This window comes from Manacus candei, unplaced genomic scaffold, assembly GCF_025592945.1.
Source record: "Manacus candei isolate 608988 ecotype Guabito, Panama unplaced genomic scaffold, ASM2559294v1 h1tg000072l, whole genome shotgun sequence".
Lineage (NCBI taxonomy): Eukaryota > Metazoa > Chordata > Aves > Passeriformes > Pipridae > Manacus > Manacus candei.
Window position 1 is genome coordinate 747,928 of NW_026138120.1, and position 22,484 is coordinate 770,411.

The 22,484-nt window shown below is 40.4% G+C and overlaps 1 long non-coding RNA gene across 1 annotated transcript; it reads left to right on the forward strand.

Moving 5' to 3' along the window:
• The first annotated feature begins 10,929 nt into the window (after window positions 1–10,929).
• Window positions 10,930–21,493, forward strand: LOC127480354 (uncharacterized). The gene is made up of 3 exons (XR_007907842.1): window positions 10,930–14,894; window positions 17,916–18,005; window positions 19,993–21,493. It is a non-coding gene; the product is annotated as an uncharacterized LOC127480354 (long non-coding RNA).
• Window positions 21,494–22,484: the final 991 nt, after the last annotated feature.

The following is a 22,484-nucleotide window of genomic DNA, read 5'->3' on the forward strand; positions in this document are numbered from 1 at the left end:
GATTGCCAAAAAGCATGCTAGTAATTCTGATACACTGGTGGGTCTGGGATATGAATAGCTGGCCACTGGGAACAGTATGAGAACTTTATTGTCTTCCATAGCCTATCATAAACCGAAAATGATTCACCACATGTAACTGAGCTGGTTTTGGATTTTAAATCCTAAGACATCAAGTCTTCCAATCTAATTCAATTACATTTTTTTCTTTCCATTGCTCTGGAAGAGAAAAAAAAAAAAGGCTTCATTCCAGCACAATAAAAAAAATCCCAGGGGTTATCAAGAGGCAGTTCATTGTTTGTGGCAAACTTATGCAGTCCTTAAGTATACAGTCAGCACACCACTGAAATTGGGTCATTTCTGTATGTCCATTGGGACAAGGAATTTAGCAAGTTAGTCAGATGGAGAGTTAGGCAAAGATGGCTAAAAAAGCCATGCTTTTGTAGACTGTTTCAAAAACCAGATTCAAAATTTGCAATTCATTCAAAAGCTGACCAGAGAGAGATGGGGAAATAACATAGTTAAAAATTAAAACATTGGAAGACAGATTGGATTTTCTTCAACAGTGTGATGAAGAACTGACAGTGAGAGTTGACTCTTGGTGGATTCTGCTGTATAACGCTCTGAAAGCCATTAAAAGAACTGTTGAAAAATTAACCACCATACAGGAGTTCAAGAAATCTCTCAACCATGTGTTTATTTTTCCATCGTGACACAGCTTTATGCATGCAAGAGAAAGAAGCAATCTACCATTTTGTTTGAAATAACAGACTCCCCAGAAGCCCTAGCTTTTATAGAATCTAAAAATAGCAATATTAAAAAACTATCCATCCATTTCTCCAACTGGACTCCTTCTAGCATAGTTATGTGTCTTACAAGCCTGTAGAAGAAGAGGCTACTCCTCTCCTAACTGTCAAAGATATGGGCAAATTTATGGATAATGCAATTGCTGCGGCAGGCACATACAGCAACATGGAAATCAGCTGAGCTTTGTCCTTTGGAGATGTCTCATTCTAGGCAAGAACTGTCTCGTTTTTCTTCACCTCACCTTCTTATGCTCTCCCACAGCCTTCAGTACATGCCTGAGTATCCTTCAGGTGTTCATCTCCCTACTCTCTTGACACGTTGGCATCTAGTAATTGCTAGCTCTGTTAGGTACAAATCATTGCTTTGGGTGGAAGAAGGAACAGCTCTTCCAGTCCATCAGAAAATTACAGTGGAAACCTGTGTGGACAAGGTTGGGTACTGCCCACCCACCCTGCTTTTCGTCAGTGACAACATTTCCTCTGTTCCTCCTTATTTTCCTTTGTTCCTAATTCAGCCATATGTTTGTGTTTTGTCCATGTAAGTGAAGCTAGCAGGAGGATTGCTGCTAACTTCAGTAGGATTGAAATTTAACCCGCTACACTTCTGCTTGTAATGTTAAGTGAAAGAACTGGAATTTCAGCAGTGCTTTTACAGAGAGAGATGCATCCTTGAGTTAAGATCACTTCGGTGAAATTCAAGCCCATTGCAGTCAATGTGGTAGTTATTTTTTTTACTACACCTCTGTTTAGCCCACACTTGAGAAGAAAACACACACAGACACTGAGGAATAATTTATTTAGAATAAACATCAGTTGTAGGAATTGATGGTGGAAACTACAAAATTGTTTGTATTCTTGGTCACGACTATAAAAGCTGCCTCCAGAATGGCATAGCATAGAAATAACATTATACTTTTTGACTTTTTTTCTTTTCTCTATAGCAGTCTTTGCAGTAATACTCTCAATGAGTTGAAAATGCAGCAGCAGTGTATTATAATACTATTTTGAGTATGAAGGAAAAGCATCTGCTGTCAGTATTAACCTTTGTTTATTACTGTGAAAAAAACCACAGTAGCATGTCATGCAGATCTAATTTGAAAATTATGTGTTGAAATTATTACATAATTTCTTTTGTTTCTACCCTGTTCAGATGTTCTATGACTATTTATGTGTATTTTGTTTTGAAGAGTTTATAAGACTGTTTACAAGGCTTTGTTTGATCATTGTGTAGCGAAGTACTAGATACCAGAACTGACTTTACCTCAGTTCCTCACCACCATGTTGTGCTATGAGTAGGTTTGAATTTCAGGAAATTTTAATTGTTTCTGTGGTCTTTGCTGTGTAGATAATGCAGTGCATTCGTTTGCTCTTTAAATTCACTGATTTATCTGCTTATTAGATTTTAGCACCAGACTGAAGTTGCACCTAAATTTATTAAATAGGTATACTTATTGTCTTTTTTGTTGTTGTTGTTTTTAAATGGTTTCACTTCCTTTCTCAGGGAAAACAAGAAACAGAAGGAATTAAAAGCCTGTATAAGAACACAGAGGAAGGTGGTAGCAGTCCTAGTAGAATTACTTAAGTCCCTTGGTGCTCAGTCTCGTGCCACTGCCCTTGACCGTGATGCTATTTGGCATCACCTGAAAAGAACCAACTGTACCTCCTACTGTAAGATGGGCTAGCAGTGATGCAGGTTTGAAGATCTAGCTTTCAAGGAAAACTTTCCAGTACACAAATGGGAGGGATGCTGGACCATAGATGCACAGTTTTATTTTAACATGCTGGTAGAGGCTAATATTCTGCTCCACAGTAAATTTCCTGCAATATCCATTCATTTCTATTTCTAGAAGGGTAAAGTATTAACTCTTTCTCAATACAGAAGTCCACCTGTAAACCATATAAAGTGCTTTGGGAAGAAGATTAAACTTATTTACTTTTCATGAAAAACACAAATATATATATATTTAGTTTACTTTAGGGAGTTTTATGTGATTTTTTTTTTAAGTAATATAAATATATACACATGTATATAAAGGCTTAGTTCTAAAACTCAGCTTTGATCAAAGAAACAAACTGGTCTGAGAAGCCAAACAGTCTGTGCAACCAAATCTAAGACTCTTCAGTTTTTGTTGAAAGGCTTCAGGTTGGTGCTCATGATTACACAGCAGTCTATGCAGTTCCTATAAGAAGAAGCGGTTTCACCAGTTTTGCAACCTTAATAAAAAGCCATTCTCTCACAGAGAAAAAAAAATTTGATTTTTAAAAAATGTGGCATGGTTCATCTGCATTTAAGTTACTTTTAAGAATAAACAAAATTAGTGTTTTTAGAAACACCAGTCTCTACCACAAAGCTGCTTGTAAGAAAATTTATACTGCTTCAGCTTCCCTGAGCAGCAAACGCTGGTGCCTATGGAACCAGCATGAACTGATTGTACCTAAAGGTATAACATACCCATGACATGGGAGACAAAATGCCTCTTCTGAATGTTTCTAGAGCCTGCAGAATTGTGAAAAATGCAGTAGTTCTGGAAAACCCACCATACCACAAGTTTCGGAAATAATTCATGCTTCCCTTCCGATTATATGCTGAATATTGGCTGGATGCTCAAAGAGGACTATTTATAACATACAGTAGTTGCAAAAAATTATCTCTTATTTATAAGAAATGAAAAAAAAAAGAAAGAGCTAAGTTATTAAGATGGTTAGAAAGGCAAGAAGGTAAACTAACCTCATACTTTTAGACATAAATAGTCAAATAATTTATAGATATGATTGACACTTCAGTTAAAATTCTGAGTTTGGGATAGTTTATTATGACTGCCCTTCCCTCACCCCCCTTCCCCACTGTTTGCTTGTCTTCATTCAGTTGCTCACATGCAAAAGTACTAATGGAGGCATAGCCATAGGTTAGGCAATCAGAATTCCACTTTGCAGTGAGTGACAGCAGTTCCTCCTTTTCTCCTCCTCACAAAGGGTTGCTCTTATCAAGTGACTTTCCTGTGGAAGAGGAATAAGCAGGCTTTTTCTGTCTGACACTTGTTTAGTAACTTGACATGCTTTTCCTTTGTTTGTTTCTACAGTTCTCATTTCCAAGACATATCCTGTGGACTGTTCCAAATGCACTTCAAGAGTGAGAACTAAGTATACTTGCACATTGTCTCACTGCATGTTGTCTGTCTGAAATGAAATAAATGAAATGACTGACTCTTAAACTAGTTTAATCCATCCATAACTGTACCAAGGTTCACACTGTTAGTCTTCTTTGAAGCGTCAAATTTAACCCTATTTTGGAGGGCTGAGGTGGGGTTTTTTCCTCATCCCAGATCTCTTTCCCAGTAGAGCGCTGATCTTGGCCCAGCCAAGAAGATACTACCTGTGAGGTGCTAGTTTTTCTTGTCAGACCAGTGTCAGCCTTCTTATCCCAGAATATGAACAGTTTATGGCTTTTCTGAAACAACTGAGCCAATTAAATTTATATTTTCACAGTGTCCCTTACCCTAACATAATTTGCTGATGTGGTTTTGCCCCCTTACTGGGTTACCTTGTCATAGATTTTGGTTGGTCCCAACAGGCATCAGGGTACAGTGAGAACCAGGCAGGGGAGCCCTTCCTTGACTTTATTCTGGTTGCAGCTTCAGTTGAGGAAAGAAGAACGTAAGACATTTCCCTCTCTACAGAAGAAAACTCACTGACTTGCATACACTCTGATCTCATCTGAATCTGTTTTTAACATGGATGTTTAAGTTATTAATAGACTACTTTTAACTTGGACCTCCCTAAATATCCTCACAGTGATATTGTTACTGTAATAGAGCACACTCCTACATGATCCTCCTTGGTTAGCCTTAAAAATACTTTATAACCAGAAAGGAAGAATGGAGTCTTTGTCTATGAATGCTTAAATCTATCTTCATCCACGAGAAGCTGTCAATGATTGCCATGGAAACATCTGTTAATTGTCCATGTAGCCTATAAAAATATTAACAAAAAAAAAGGTAAGATTTGTCAAGAAACGACACTTTCTAAGAGGTGACCTGAACCAGAAGACTCTGAACAGACATGGTGTGGTGCAGCAAAGCCTTTTCTTCTGATACTCTCTTGCACACTGAGACCACTGTGGTATTTCCCCTAATGAGACGCACATTCCCATTGAATAAGAGTAGTGTCACCCTGATGTCTGTTTACAACCCATCTTTCAAAACATAGAGTCTGCTGGACTGTGACTTCAATCAAAAGTCAGGATGGCCATAGTTAGAAAGATTTGAGTAGTCACATTTCTCACTTTTTTTCTTTTTATATAATTTCTTTTTCGATCTCTGTAAAAATGCTATTTTCCAGTTCTAGGTTTGTCTCTTCTGGGCTAGGTGTGTTGCAAACCCACTTATAGCTCTTACTCTGTGGAATTTGCAAGGTAATTTAAAAGCTCACAGGAAATCAGTGTAGTAAGTAGGAGAAGCAGGATAAAAAAAACACATTCATGTAAAACTAGGTTGTTCAAAAGTACATCTTGAGAAGCCTCAATAGTTGGTTGTTGTCTGGGGGGGGTTGTTTGTTTATTTATTTATTTCTTTTAGATAATCTTGGAGGACTATTGTAAGAATCTTATACTCACCAGTAGGGCTGCCATTGGCCAAACCAAGAGACATCTGGGCTCTTAAAAAACCCACATTGGGCCTCTCTGCATCTTTCAGGTCTTGGTGTGAATCATCATGTTGCAAAGAAATCTGTCTGTTCTAGAAAGTATTTCTGTAGCTGCATTGGTTAAAAAAAGTTGTGAAATGACAGCACCAATTCTGATCATTATTAGTTCAGACTCCAGCTAGCAGCTGAGTAGTCATTGATCCAGCATGCTTGTGTACTACTCGATCTAAACAATTCTTTACTCATTACATGGGTCATTTAACATGGGCAGAAAATAGAACCAAACACAAGGAGTGGCTGTGCTTTCTCTCTCTCTTCCCATTACAGAGAATTCTGCTCCCTGTTGGGGAATGAACAAATGATGCCTTCACTTAAGGGAAGTAGATTCTTTACCCACTACAAAACCATGGAGTTTAGAATAAGTTTCTGCTGAAAGACTTTCCTCCTTACTGTTCCTGCAGGGATTTCTAAGAAATATATCTATATATACTTTGCTTAAAAGGAGACAGTATGTGGATGTCTGTCATATGTCCACTCAGAACACGTATGACAGCATACTACTACAGAAGAAATCTTGAATAAAGTTGCCATTTCAACTGCATGTTTAATATTGATTCTAAGCCAATGGGGCCTCCTGGCAGAATGATAGCAATGGAAATTTTCAATGCACTTTGGGTCAGAACAAAGTAATGAAATTGCTTCATACGTTCTTACTAGAAACATCAACAACCCACATTTCTTTACTATGTGAAATCCATACTTTAACACGTGGCCAGCCATGCTTTCCTATAGATGCAAAAACCAGAAGATCACTTAGGGGCTTAGTTAGTCTCTTAATACCACTTCTTGTAGATTTCATCAAGGATCACACGATGAGAGAGTTAACTAGAAAGGTGAGAGGGAGTTACTGGGCTGGAGAAAGAAGGGATGGCCAAGACAGAGCTGCGTGAGGACAGGAGCTGTGAAGACAGCCCATGTTTCCTTCACTGGATGAGAACCACTACATAGTTGAGGGCTTTTCTCTTTCTGAAATTTTTCAACTCTCAAGCCTATGTTCTTTGAGTTACAATGCCAGGAGAGTCCATTGTCTAATCTGCACAGAATTTGTCTGTTCCTTTATTTCTTCTTGGTGGATAAATCTTTTCATATGGTGAGCTACCTGAGGCAAAGCTCATGGCAGAAACTTTCGTCCAGACTAACTTTACTAGATATTTCCCTCAGAGGATCATTGCTGGTTTAGAGATAAATAGTTTACACATAGCTCCAGTATATACTGTGTAGCGCTCACAGTAGTGAGCAAACCAAGTGGTCAGTGCATGACCAAGCAAGCCAAAATGCCTCTTTCTCCATATAAACTCTGGCTGCTTTTTTTGGTTTTGGTAGTGTACAGAGGGCATTTACCCTCTGTTCAGTTTCTGTCATGCATAATTTTTTCTACTAATCTGGTGTTACTCTAACTTCTCAGAGTGTGTATCAGCACAGCCTAAAAACAATCATCAGAGGAAGACTGAATGACAAAAAAATACTAATACAAAACCACACACATTTCACAGAAGCATTTGACAGTCTCTATCCTGTTTTATTTTGTTGTGTCTTGATACAATGTGTTATATGAAGGAAAGTAACTAATATGAACACAGCTTTATATCCAGGGGCAGCATGCACAGATAAAACGTAAGTGAAATGAGATAAAATATTCTGCTTGATGATTAACACTGAACAAGATTGTATTGAAAAAAAGAGATGCCAAAGTCTTTATATGAATGCACATCAACAAAAAATGACAGTGTAAACTATTAAATGTTTTGGGGTTGCTACTGATTTACTATCAGAAATGTTGAGGCAGCCAGCTTATTAGATAATAAATGGTTTAATAGCAACATGCTGAAATTTTATTCAGCTAGTGACTTAGGTCTTCAGCATCCACTCAGACATGTAAAACCATCCACAAAGGTAAGCTGAAAGACTACTGAACACGATAGTAAACACAGGGCTAATGACAATACTATGAAAAATAATAGTTTGAACAAGAAAACCAAAATTCAAGTATTGCTTTAGAATGCAAAGGAGTGCAAAAGATGAGTCAGTCTCAATACCTTGGCCGTAATATGCAAGCCAGTGGGGATATCCAGAATGAAATCATGTCACAAATTGGCAAGGCAGCAGTTGCATTTATCCGCTTAAATAAGATTCAATCCTTGAAAATCTACAACTTAAAGAACAAACTGAATATTCAACTCATGTTATTTTCAACTTGACAGATGGATGAGAAAGCTGAAAGTCTATCCAAAGTCTAGGCAGTCATCTAAGAAGCCTGATAAAAGACTTTGGAAAACTTAAACTTAGAAAAAATAGTATTTTTTTAAATAAGTGAATTTCGAACAAGATTTCCAAAATTTAACAGTAGCTGTCAGATATCAACCAAAAAAAAAAAAAAGAAGAAAGTTGTATCTGAGATATATGTTGGTAATAAAAATGAAGAATCTACTGGGTAAAAGTATATACAGAAGTATGTGCAAAAGGGGAGAGTTAAAAGTACACCTTCTGCTGAACACTGTAAAGGGCAATGCTTACAGGACTCCCTACCATGAAGATCATAAACCTTGCTGTGTGTGGAGCCCATGTGGCTGCTGCTAAGGTGCTCCTGGTGGCCCCCACCAAGGACAGCTCAGGCCAACCTTCCCTGCCCCCTCCCACTGCAGGAGTTCCTGGAGCATGAGGGAGCTCTGGGCTGCTGTTTCCAAACTGAGGGACAATCTCAGAAAATAAGCATCTTTTAAATGGAGTTTTATGAAAACCAAGTCATGAGAACTGAGAGCGTATGTGAATTCCTTCTAGTTTGTACAACACAGCTAACCAAGTGCTACCATGTGCTGTCTGGATGGAAGGGTAAAAATACTGTAGTGGCTCAAATAGACTCAAATAGACTCAAATAGTGGCTGTATGCATCAAACAGCTGCTTCATCTGGTTGCACTGTATGGCTGGGAGTTTTCCAGTACATTCATTCCACTCAAGATTTTAAAGGCAAAGTCTGTGGGAGAAGATATGCCTTTTTTGTAAGCAAATACAGAAACACAATTCTGGCCATTTTTATTTCTATACTTTAAAAAAAAGTCATCATTCTAGAAAATAGTGTGACAGTCTAGTAGGAAGCATGAATAGCAAAGTTTCAGACCCTACTCCAGACAGTGTTTTTCATTACACTGGGCCTTGTCTACTTCAACATGTTCCTCAGTTCTTCCCAGCTCCAGCCAGTTGTGTCTTCCTATCTAGTCCTTTAGCACAGAAGAAAATGAAACTGCATCAGTAGTAAAGTCCTTTATAGGTTAGATCCATTTTTTTTGCTGTTGGATGGAACTATGGGGATTCCCAAGAAAACAAAATCCTTAAAATATATCTCAGGAAAGGTCTTGAAAACACTCTTCTTTCCTGCTGGTCACCATCCTTTCCTGCGCTGCTGGTTACAACACCCCTATGAACATCCAGCTCGCTTCCCTTGCCCTGCTACATTAAGGTGAAGTTTGTCTTTACTTGCCTTCACCTTGCTCCCTTGTCATTGATTTTTTGATTTCACTGTCATCAGTCTCCTCACCTTCTGTCATTAATAATGTGTGCAACAGCATCTGTTTCCTCGTTTATTATAGTCCTAGTCTACAGACTTCCTTCTATATAGAGCAACTAGACTTAGGGGACAAAGGTGGTTCAATCACACCTTGTGTATCTGCGCTAGCTGAAAAAATGTTAAGTTTGTACAAAAATTAATAAATATAATTCAGTTCATCGCCCCTAGATATTTTAGAGCACATAGCTTTTTTTTCCCTCTAGAGTAAGAGCAGTCCTTCTTCAGGTCTTTAGAATACATTAAAACTTCTCTAGATCACTGATCATTACAGTGAGTTCCCAATTTGATATATCCACAAGCATAATACAGAGCAGCCCTCTGCAGTGTGCTGTCAGGAGTTGGGGCCAAAGTATTAGATGATCTGAATAGAGAAGCTTGTTTGCTCACCTGCACTATTTCCTGCTCAGGTCAATTTGTTTGTTGCATTTTGCTGTCATTTGTTGAGCTACGTGACTGAATTAATTTAAAGAAGTAGCATGTTTCATATGGATTATGAGAAGTCATACTTTTTTTTGAGTAATTTTAGTGAAGACTTGTAGGTATTGTGTTGTGCACAGAAATTAGATTTTTAACCCATTTCAGCATACTAAAATAATTATTCTGTTACTTGAAGATCTCAGTTGGCCTTGTAGGATTGTTATTCAGCAGCAACATCTATATGTAAACTGAGCAGAAACATGATGCAGAAAGCACTGAGACACACTTAGTACGTGCTATCCCATTTTGAGAGCTGAATCACGTTATAGAGGAGCCATGTTCAAGAAGCTTAAATGCTAACTGGGTTGGAGCTTTAATCCTTTTACTGCCTTTGAACCACACTCCTGTCTCAGCTGTGATATTATGAGGCTGTCTAGTCAAATTAATTGCATCCCCTTGTAGGAGTCATGTAGGTGCCCATCTTATTTCTATATTTCTAATGCAGGCAGCATTAGAAATGCCAGCACTGTGATAGCTAAACTGTGCTTCGTCATCGTACCTTTTTCTTTCCTTCTATACCTTATCACATGTAAAAATTGCTGGTAGAGAAGCTGAAAACAGAAAGAAGCAAGACATTTAAGCCAAATGGGTGTGTATTTTGGCAGCCCCGTAGATCAGCCTCCACACCTGGCCACTGATGAACGGTGGTGTGAAGGAAAAAAAAATACACCCCTCAAAAAACGCGAAAAGCCAAAAAAACCCCAAACAAACCAAAACCAAACTTCTTTGCAATCTGGAAGAAACACGGTGCTCAGTGTCCACGAGATGTTTGCAAACCCCCTCCGCCGAGCCCGGGCGCAGCGGCTGCTCTTATGCAACCCGCTGCTGTCCTGCTGGGCGGCTCTGCGGAGCGGGGCTCGGCGCCGAGCGACGATAGCCCTGAGCGCTGCCTTGGCACTTCGCTAGGAACCGCAGAACTGCCTGCACCTCTCCAGCTCGCTGGAATTAGCACAGTTCACTCGCCGGCAGTTTTAGCGGTGCAGAAAGCAAGCGTTCCAGCGGCGGGGCCTCTCTCCGCCGAGCGACGGGGAAACTGCGGGTGCCATCCCCGGCCCAGCTGGCAGAAGCGCCCAGGGGAGGCGTGAGGAGCTGCGAGAGCCTCCACTGTCCCCGCGGCTGTGCCCAGCGCTCCGCGCCATCAGCGCCCGCCGCCACCGCGCCGCTCGGCCCCGCCGCTCCCCGCGCCCGCCCCGCTCCGCCCGCCTCCCTCCGCAGGGCGAGCCGGCCGCCCGCCCGCCTGCCCGGCCCCGCGTCCCGCCGCCCCCCCGCGGGGTCACCCAGGGACAGCTCCCGCCTCCCGCCGCAGGAAGCGCCGCAGCCGCCCCGGCGCCTCCCGCTCGGCGCTCTCCTGTGGCAGGTGAGACTCCCCGCGTCCCTCCCCGCTCCCCCGGCGGCCGCTCCGCACGGTGTCCCCGCCGGTCCCCGACCAAGGGGCCGGGGCCGGGGAGAGCGCCCCTGTGCCGGCGTGTGGGGCGGGAAGCCCGAGCGAGGGTTCCGCGGACGGGGGCCTGGGGCCGCTCTCCGGCGCTGGGCTGGGGCGGCCCGCACCGGCGGCGATGGAGAGGCGTCCGAGCGGGAGCGGCGCCGCCGGCCGCCCCCGCAGCCCGGGTCCCGGCCTGCCGCCGGGGCGGGGAGGCCCTGGTGTGCCGCCGCCCGGGGAACGAGGCTCCCGCCCCTTCCCAGCCGTGCCCGGGCTCCCCTCGTGGCCCCGGGCTCCCCGCGCTGGCCGTGCGAGGGCTGGGCTGGAGATGCAAGGGCAGCGTCAGCTACCGAGTGCCCCCGGCCCTACGTTTTGCCAGACGTATTTACTGGTTACACGGAAAGAACATAGGCTCCAGGAAGGGCTACGACGCGTTTGCTGCTTCTGCAGAGTTCCTCCCACTCCTAGGAGCTACGCAGACCTCGCAGGAGGGTCCAGGCTGCTCCCCAGGGAATTCAGCCGCTTTCCCTGCGCGGCTCGTGTGGGAGCGCTGAGCTCAGCTGGGATGGCAGCATGGGAGATGGCTGGGAAACGCTGGGGAGTTCGGGCCACAGATGGCAGTGGCCGTGCGTTATCATTCCAGACTGCACTCTGTGACCAACTGACAAATTGAGACAAGTTGTAAGAACCTCACTGCAAATATAGTAACACTGAGAATCGTACTTGTGACTATGAAGGATCTCAAACCAATATTTTTAAAAAATGGACTCTACTGGCCTCCTAGTCGAGTGAAGTCAGTTCCTCATGGGAATAACCTTGGGAGTTTCATAGGGTGTACTGCAGGACACTTCTGCGGGAGAGATTAAACAAACTAACGCAGAATACACATTATGTGAAAAATACAAGGCACAGGAATATGGAGTAGCTTAAGTCCTGCAGCAACAGGTGGCAGGGCTGAGGAGAAGAGAGTGCGGTGTCCTGGCTCTCTGTCTTGCATCTGTCGTAGCACAGTTTTCCTCCATAAAGGGTAGAGCTTCCTCTCACCAAAACAGTGGCAAAATACCATCAGCTGCCAGGAAGGCAGGATGAGCTCTTGCTTACCAAAACTGTGATAAAGAACTAAAATTAATTTATTATTATTAGACTGAGAAGGCAACTCTGGGCAAAAAAAAATGTCCCTGTAAGTTGTGCTCAGACTGTATGACCAGAAAAGCAGTGTTCTGGTGAGGAAATTGAGGCTTTCCTGAAGGCATATGTTGTGAGGTGACCACTGCCATCAGAGGAGGATGCTCTCCTAGGTCACGCAGTATGGAGCAGTTGTGCTCTGGAGCAATCAGGAGGCAGTGAAAAGCAAAAAGAGCCTCAATGAAAAGAAAGCACTTGCAGAACATAAAGGATCATCAATTCACAGACTCATTAAAGATTATTTTTTTACCCAGAAATTATACCTGAAAGAAAATACTGCAGGGGACTGCAGCACTAAACCAGAGGCAAAGGAAAACAGAAAGATACTGCGTATCATTAAAAAAAAAGTTAGTAGAGTCAATCTGCACAAGCAAGATTGCCAAAAGGAGTAAGACTTGGTTAAGAATTTAAAGCACAACAGCATGTTGGGCTGGAAAAGTTTACAATCTTGGTCTTTTTCATTGAATCAATAAACATAGACCAAAAATATACAGCTTCTAATATAAACTTATATGAGCAGTTGAGATAAAACTTGAACAGGATAAACGAGAAGGCATTGTTAGTAAAAAAGGCTAGGGATATGGTATCAGGATTTATTAGGGAAATGAAGAAAGACATATTGTCTCAGATGTAAAAAGGAAATCTCTTAAAAAATGAGGCCTAGCAGAAAGAATGAAAGGGAACCTGCCAATACAGCAATGCTTTGTTTTCATCGAAAAAGCTGAAATGGAAAAGTTTTGTGCAAAAAGGCAGGGGAAAAAAGTGAAATAAAAAAAAAATGTTTTTCATAATGATGGAAATGTCTTATTAAAAAGAAGTTGAAATGCTCCAGGTAACACAAACATTTTCAGAATGTAATATTGGAGTTAATTGACCAGCTCAAGAGAATCAAACAAAAAAGACGTAGGATGGTATTACCCAGAAAGAAGTCGAGATGCAGGAGATAAATTACATTTAGTTTAATCACACAAATTGTCACAATCTGGAGATCAGCCTGAGAAAGACACAAAAAGTGAGGTAGCTAGTAGAAAAGTTGGGGAAATGGATCAAGAAAAGAGAGTGGGAAACAGAGCATAAGTAGGCAGCTGAACTGCTACAGGCATTTCTGGAGACTTTCTTCTGGGAGGGAGGGATGCAAAGCTGCTGTCCAAGGGAACTATGAGCTTGTTTTGCTATGTGGATGGCAGTTAAAACTTGAACCCCAGACCCTGAGACCTTACTGTTTTATTTTCTTGGCAAATGAAGATACTCTGGATAAACCTGAGAAATTCTTGAATGTGCTAAGGTCTGGATTTCCAGGAAAAGGATAAGGACTAAGCAGGAAAAGAGCTGATATAGGATGATGTATCTGCCCCAACTAGGGCATGTCAGAAGGAAGGCCAAGAAAGTTAAGGAGCACTACAAGCCAAAGGTGCTTATAAAAAATACAGATTTTATATACACCTGAAATCAAAACAAGAGATCATGAGGCAATTTCCTGGAAAGCATTACCAACTAGAAGGAGCAACTGTGATAAGAGCTGAGGTTCAGCCACTCTTGTACAGCAGCACATACACGACTATGAGGTATGATCTGTTACAGGATGTCCTGCAGACCAGGCAGCAGCCTAATAGCTATCCTGTACCAGACTGGGCTTTCTAGGCCACGACAAAACAGCATTTCATGTAAAGAAAGGGGGCAATTACTGGTTTCTTCATCCACTCAGAAAATTTAGAACTTTTAATGGAGTGTTTGCCACCATAACAGAAAAAAAAAATTAATAAGAAGGAAGGAAAGCTTTTGTATAAGGACAAATATAACAAAGTAGTGCAGTTATGAGAGTACAGACAGCTAAAGAAAAGGCATGACATAAATAAGGAGGAAATGAGAGGAAAAACAGTAAACTTCCTGACCTTTCCAAGTCAACAAAGCAATTCAGCCCCATTTGCAATCAGTCATAAATAATGTCAGTCATTGTAACAAAAGATATCCTTACATTAGGATCCTGACATAACATTACATTACATTACATCCTGACATAAACTTTACACTTAGGTCTGACCTCAGCTTTCTAAATACAGACCAGTCTGTTTTTACTGCTTTTATGAAGTTCTTAATACTTCCATTACAATTATTCTATTTGCATTTCAAAAAATTTGCTGTGGAGGTGAAAACAACATCATTATGAATCAGTTAATCTTCTGTATCTACTAGTTTAGCAAAATGTAAGGGAGAATACATGGAACCTATGAAACCTGAGGAACCTATGAAACTCAATCTGAAAGAGGGCTAGAGATATGCAGGATCTTCCAAACATTTCTTGGTTTTTATATTAATGGGCTAATAAACAAATAAGGGGAGGAAGAAAAGGATCCACACAAAGCTTTCAACATATTAGCTAAAATGTTGCACTTGTCTGCCATATAGTGGCTAAAATTCAAATGAGATGTTGGGGCTGCATTATATAAATGGTACTATGAGTTCCATTATCTTTAGTGAACTGTACTATGAGTTCCATTATCTTTGGTGAACTAAGGTTTTAGGTGTAGTTAATGTATGTTAAGAGGTTTGGTCTAGCTGTTTTTGGAAAATGATAGAACGCTAAAGCCATGTGGTTACTTCAGACAGATGTTTTCCTTTAGGTTTCTAGAGACAGGCGCAAGAGAACCCTTGACTTTCTTCTGTATGGCTAGGTCCTGGTGGTTACCCTTGATCAAGATCATGGTAAAGTAAACTTGAGGAAATTTACCTGTCCTCCTGGTGAAGGTAAGGAGTTTTTGTTAAGAGGGTTTGACTTCTGAAGGATATACAACTGTGTCAAGCACGAGTTGAGGGAATGTAATACTTTGTGTTGAGATGAACTGCCAAGATCCAATTTGTAAACTAGCCAGCTAAAGATCAAATGGCAGAGAAAACTGAGTAACTAAAATAGATAGGAAGAGATTTGGAGGGTTCTGTGTCTCAAAAGAGCACTGGAGTGGAAAATGTTGCAAGTAACTTTTGTGACTTTGGCAAAAATATGTCATATAATGCTGCCTTCCTAATTTTGTTAGGATAATGACAGGTTTAATAAAAAAAGCTAGTAAAAAAGTAAAAGTGAACTGTAAATAAGTAAGTGAATAAATAAAAACCTAACCAACTAAATAACTAAGTATGGTGAAGTGGGGACCATTGTGTTATGAAATGGCAGAACAGGTATACATTTGGAATTGGAAACTCAAATGGCTGCACATTTTGTTCTCCTTTAGTCTGGGCAGGATATATGGATTCGGTTCATTTATAGTGACATTTTAAAAAAACTTTTAATTACTGGTCTTCACAATAAGAATGCATGAATTATTTACTGTTTTAAGATATAATAGGAAATGTACTTAGGATCTCAGATCTGTTCAGTCCTCTGGGATTTAGATAGATGATCTCATCAGATTCAGAGTCACTGCAGTAAGTCCAGAAATGTGCAGATGCTAAACATAATGCAGAATCTTAATTATTGTTTGTAGTTAATTAAAATGCTATTTTTGTTTGTTTTGCCTCCCTCTGGCATCTTCAAGTCCTAATTAATTCTTGACTGTGGGTGGTGGGATTAGGATTGGCAGCAAAATACACCTCAAACAGCCCACCAGCACCATAGGGCTGTACGTGCAGAAGTACTGCAGAAGCAAAGATCACATTCTTGAGAAGTTAGATAAAGGTCGCTATTGTTCTTGCCGCCAAGATTATTTTTATCTCATTGTCAACATAGTTGTTAATGTACAAACATGGAGGTGAGATACAGAACATATGAAACTCATAAAAAAGGTGAAGACTTTGTATACATGTGCAATTACAGCACTGCAGATGAGATGTACAGAAAAATGCTGAAGGGGAGCAAGTGTTTGCTTGACAGATTAAGGAACTGGCTGGCACTGTTCCTTGTGGTGAACTGCTTGGTGACATTTATGGCACTGATAAATGAAATCTCTGAACAAATATCATTAATTGATGTAGTTCAAGGAGTGACTATTTGGCATGTTTCTATGGAGGTGGTATTTCAGGTACATAACCAGATCAGGATTGAGGATTTTTGTTTGGGTTTTTTTCCTATAAAGTTGCAGTTTTTTCAGAGTACAATGAGATTTTTTGGCTTAGAAGTGCTGCTGTAATTGGTTTCTGGGGCTTTCTTGATTTGACCTAATTGGACATTTTGAAATGTTGCCAAAGTACGGGGTAGGATTTTGCCAGTTTTCCGTCAATGATTAATAAAGCTCATTTGGAGGATCAATTAAAGTTCCAAAAAGAAGATTTTGAACTGTAATTGTTATAAAACCAATGAATGCTATATTATTAATGGACATTTTCAATGTTGAATGATGAAATATGGTGTTATAATGAACAATAAATACACATTTTTTTTCTAGAGAATTTCCTCCCTTCAGGTTATTATTGTGTTGTTTCAGGAATTCTATAGTCAGGGTGTAAAATTACTTTAATTCTGGTTTGTAATAATATTTATGGCATAATTCAAATTGTTGTTTTTAAAAAAATCATTGGACCATTAAAAAGTGTTTTAAACAGGTAAGATTTCTTCAAACATTTATTTCCTCTTCACAGTGCTAAAAGTCTAAGTGCCAGCTTTCTAAAAGTCTTTAGAAGGAATGAGAAACTAATCTTTCTGTGTCTGAAGACCTAGGGAATTTAAAGAAATTAAAGGATATGTTTGGAAGAAGGAAAAGCCTGCAGTGTATGCCATCATCAGTTTCTAATCATCCCCAGCTCCTCCCCAAGTTCTCGTTTTCATAAAGATAATTTAAAAACAACACGCAAGTGGTTCAGCCTGTCTCTGTGTATTATAATTTGTTTAATGCCCTGATACACAAGTATAGATTTGGTGGATTGTTTTTCCTGTAGTCAGAGGACTGACTAGGGTGGATAAATTAATAAGCAGGAGGTTCCTGCATGTTGGAATTAGCCACTTATCTGTTTCATCCATTGCTTGTTTGTTCATGTTTTGCTCATTCGGATGTATCCTAATGAAATGAGATACCCAGCTATTAAGGTAGTGCCAGTTTCTAATTTGTTTCAGGAGTTCATAGCCATGGGTCTGAGCACATCAGGAATGATCTGTAGGTGTTTCCATACTACCATTCATTGCATTTGGGTCATAATTAGGTTTTTAATTTTAATGTTATTGGGTTTTAGCTGATCAGGTAACTAAAAAAAAATATAGCAATGCTATGCTATGCTATGCTATGCATAGCTATGCTATGACTTTCTATACTTTTGAGAAGTCAAGCAAGAGCTTTTACTGAAACGCATCCCTCTGCAAAGATTTATGCACATGGGGTAACACTGCCACTCTGCTACAGCACTTGAAGGTCACTTGAAAACCCAGAGTTTTGACTAAAGTAGGACTCTTCCTTGGCAGGTCCTACAGAGAGATTTTTCAAGCTAGCCTCCAAAGCACCTTCTGCGATTTCTGACAGGTCAGGTTTTCTAGGGGAAGGAACTGCTTCTTTTGCAGACACTATTAGCATAAATATCACAACATGAAGCCCATAATCACACTCAGAGGATGCTTTTCTCTTGTATGTCAGGCAAATCACATTTAATTTGGCATTTACTGAAATATGACTGTTGGAACTGTACCAGCACTGCATATTACACTGAGCAGGTATCTATGCTACATTACATGCTACACTTGGGGCAAAATATGGCAACAGCCATTCTAAACTAATAGAATTATAGTGCTTTTCCGTTATAGCATTTTTGCTAGCACCATGGCAATACTTCTTTTCCATGCCTCTCAAGAGAACTTAGGAACCAAAATACTTCAATGAAAACTGTGCATGTCTGAATTCTTCCAGAAATACAGCTATGATTGAATTCAAGATGAAGATGGTAAAGTAATCTCATTTTTTGTATGTTTTAGGCCTGCTAAAATAAAGCTTAGCAAAATGCTGCTAAGGCAAGAGATGGAGAATGAATGGGAATATTATAGTGCATTATTTTACATGTTTTTACTTACTGAGTAGATGACCTCATCTTCTCCAGAGAAGAGATACCAGGCTTCTACCTTCTGTTCTGAGCTTAGTAGAAAGGTGGAATCTCAATTCCTAGACACTGTTATTTTTTACATAGAGGTGGAGGTTGTTTCCCAGCATCTCTATGTTTCTTGCTGTTTTCTATAGTAATGATCACTTATGAAAAATAAGTAGATTTAGAGTAGGACAAGCTGCACATTCCCTCAATTAATATACCCACCCACCTGGTACTTGAGCTCCATATGGTCTTGGATTAGGAATGAGAGAACTTGCAAAGCTATTGCTTCTGTCAGGCCTCCAAAATCAAGCCCCTCCCTGGTGGGTTTTTGCTTTCCCTCAGAGTAACCCAGTAATAATTATTCCAACTGCAGGAGCCTGTCCAAGCCCTAATCTTTTAACTGAAACCACCATGGTTTGGGAAAAGGGAGCTGGTTTCAGTAGGACTTCCAGCCCTCTTCCCACTCTACCTTCTCTCAGAGCTGCATTCACTCTTCCTTTGATTCTTCTTAAAAGAGATATCCCTTATACACTACTGAAAGGGAACTGTGTGCAAAGCCTTTGGTGCTATCACACCCACTTCAAGCTAGAGGTTTTTCTGCAGGTCAGTTAAGTGCTATTTCTTCTTGCTTAATGGGCTGTCCTTACTAGTGTGCCCATCTCACCCCTTGTCCATCCTATTCAGAATTAAGGAAAAGCTACAGATCTGAGCTAATGAAGCCTGTCAGCTGCCATCCACTTTTTGCATTAATATTAATTTATTAACGTGTAGTTGCTTCTGCTGTGTATTTTTGGGAAATCCAAACTAGGTCCACTATCTTGAAATTTGGAGCCATGACTTGGATCATTAAAAAATTAATCACCGATGGCAGCAGAATATGACAGGAATGGGCTTGATGATCTATTTGGAGTATGAGAAGAATGAACTACTGGTTTTGTTTACTCCAATAGCCCATCTAGCCTAGTTGCCTTTGACTAATGAGTAGAGGATGCTTGCAGAAAGACTGGAAAAAATAGGACAAGTGTAGGATTTCCTAACTTCTGGCAGTCAGAGGCTGTGGGAATTTCCTAAACCAGAATTTTCATTGGATTGCATCATCATGTTTACTAGCCATCAATGGACTTGTCGACCATAAATTGTCTGTTTCGTTTTGAACTTTCTTGACCCTCCCCATCATCCTTTGATAACAGACCAAATACCCTTTTTTAGTAAAACAGCTTTTGCAATAAAAAGGAGAATATACACAAATATGTGTTTAGTCTGGAAGCCTGCTTCAGTGTAGCAGAGCTGAAACTGTTTTCCCCAATACTTTGTTGCTGCAATTTAGAAACACAGATCTTAAAAATAGTTTTTAGAATAGTTTAATCTTGCTGCTTTTCTTTAAGTTCATAATTTTTTGCCCTTGTTCATTTGGTTTTGTGGACAGAGCACTAATGTCCTGTGCCATGTGCATCCCTGCATAACTTGAAAAAAAAATCCCTGCTGTGTTTTTTCATGGAAGATCAAAAATGGATATGAATGGTGCATTGGAGGTTAGACTGTGCCTCTAGGTTTGTTTCTCTCTCTTTTGATTTCCTTCTTATTATTTATTTTTCTTTCTTATTTGTCTCAATTTTCATTCATTTCTCTTCTGTTCTCACACATCTCCTGTGGTTCCCCTCGAATTCTGATGGCAGGATGGAATTGGATCTCTGTACAAAAACAAAGTATTATTAAATTAGGTTATTTTTTTTGTTCCCCAGAAATCTTGAAACAGACATATATTACATTGTATTGGAAAATGGAAATTGAAGAGGAAAAGAAGCAGTATATAGTACTAGTGGTTTATTTTCCTTTTTTTTTTCAGGAAATGGATGTTTGCCCCAGACAAAGAGTAAAGGATGTTGGTCAAATACCTTCATTTAACACCAATAGGCTTTGAAGTGTTTCATGGCATTTAGAGAAGATAGGCCTCAGCTAGGATTAATAATAAATGGACATTAATCTAAAATCATTGTAGTCATGTACTTTCCAGTATTTTTGTTGCATGTATAAGCACTGGTCATCCGTGGTTTAAAGAGGGACCCACACAGGATGCTTTCCTGCTGTGCTGACTCATTTCTGATAGTCTAAAAAATGAAAAGGGGCATGTGTGCTTCCTGATTTCCACATTGCTTGTAACACTTTTAAAACAAAATGTTTTGGATTCTCTTTGTCTGTCAAAAGGTGAGGTTCTCATTTAATCAGCAGATTCCAGAGTAACTTTTAAAGTGCTATTTTACCACAGCTGTTTTCATCTTTATTCACTGTTTTCCCATTCACTGAGGAAATAAGAGGGCTGGGAAATTACAAAAAATAAGAAAACCCGTGTGTCTTGTAAGACCCTCCTTCAGAAAGTGATTAGGGGCTCCTCTGTCCACCAGTTAATGTGTGCTAAATGGTCAAGTGATTCATCTTAGCTCATGTTTGACTGCCTGTGCTTTCTGCCTGCTTGTGTATAAACAAATTAGTAACACCCCTCCTCAAAAAGGAACCATGAGGTGTGTAGTACTTCTAAGAAAAACACAAAGTCATTTGTATCTGATTTGCCAAACAACCATTCTAAAATCAAAGATACATAGGAAAAAACAAAACCAATCAGTAACAAGGAAATCTGGCAGTTGATGGCAAATGCACAATGTCTATCCATTACCATTAGAAAGCGCAGATAAACTAAAGTTCTCCCCTACCTGCCCAGCCCTGAGGTATGAAAGCCAGGCAAAAATTACTTAGGAGGAAAAGTAAACTGAGAGCAATAAAGGATAAAATGCTGAAATCCACCAAGGTATCAAATAAAGTCATTGTGTTAAAAAGCAAAAGAAAGAATGCTGTTTCATTGACAAAAGCTTTATGCCACAGAAGTTGTACAGATTCTCTTCCAGCTCATCTCAGGGCTTGATTACATCCTGTGTACTCCTGGTCCAGCTATCAGGCATTTGATGACGTCAGTGCTGGTTGCTTTTTAGTTGAAGGAAGTTTCTGACTCCTGCATTTGTGAACAAAGTCATGGCCTGTGAGTAATTGATGCAGTGGGAAATTATGCCTGTAGATGACCTGAACTATTCTCAGGGACAAGGAAAATGTTGTCATTACTTTCCTGGCTGTACAAACTATGTGCTCCCTCCCTTTGCTCCTCCCTCCCTCTTTAGTGCCTGCTCCAGGTCAGGCAGCACAGGTAGCGTAGGGTTTCAGAGGCTCTTTGACATGTCCTGCAGTACTGAACTCTTGTCTCATGATCACTAAGAAAAACATTTCTGTGAATGAATGGTAGACACAGCACATCTCTGATAGCATCGAGGCAAGCGGGGATTCCCTCAAACTCAAACAGAACTTTCTGCCAGATGGGAATGGTATTTCAGCCACTGGGGAAGGGGGGGGCACCGCTAGTGAAAGTCACAGAGGGCTTAGGGTCCTGGATTGCCCCAGTCTGGGCAGTTACAGTCCGTATGCAAGTATTGTCTTTTGGCTAAGCAGATGGAAGGGAGACTGCGGTTGTGTGAGGACCCAGGAGCATCTGTCCTCACGTCAGAATGCAAAGTAGGTGGCTAGAGGAACACTTCAAGATACTTTCACATATCTATTCCAAATGATGCAGGGAGTTGGCATCAGAATATACGAGGAAGCCATACCTCTTCAGTATCCACAAATATTTGCCATTGCCATCAGTGAATGGCATTCCATGTCAGTGTCATTCGATGGGGATGATGACACATTTTAAGGCTCCCATTCTCACCATCACATGGCTTTGTGTCCCTGCATTTTAGTCATTTCAGAGCAGTGCATCACCGCCCCACTGGCTCATGCTGTGCTCTGTGTTTAGCAGCACATATTTATGACATGGGGAGTGAAGAATGAAGTTTAACTCACGTCCTTAACTAACCCGTAAGTGAGGGATTAACTGCCTACTGCATTCTTTTACTAAGTATTAATCACTGAACATTATTTTCATTTTTTTGAAAAGTCTTTTGCTTCCTTAGTATGTCAGCACACAACTGGGTTTGAAATCGTGGCGTTTGAGGGGCTGCTGATACATTAGTCACGCCATTGCTGTCATTGGCCTGACAAGGGACCTGTTGTGTTACTTTTTGAGTGAAGGAAAAAGTACACGTCGATGGGCTGCAGTTATCAAGGTTTGCTCTTGCTTCACAAACCTGTCTTCCTGGCTGTGGTAGAGTTAAAAAAATAATTACAAGTTTTTCAAAGGATCACCCACATACACATGGTATGAGAGCACTTTTCTTTGTTGGTTTCATTTTATTTGTACATGACTCACTCTTGGCAAAATGAGTGAGCCTCATGAGCCTGTAAAAATTCTGTTTG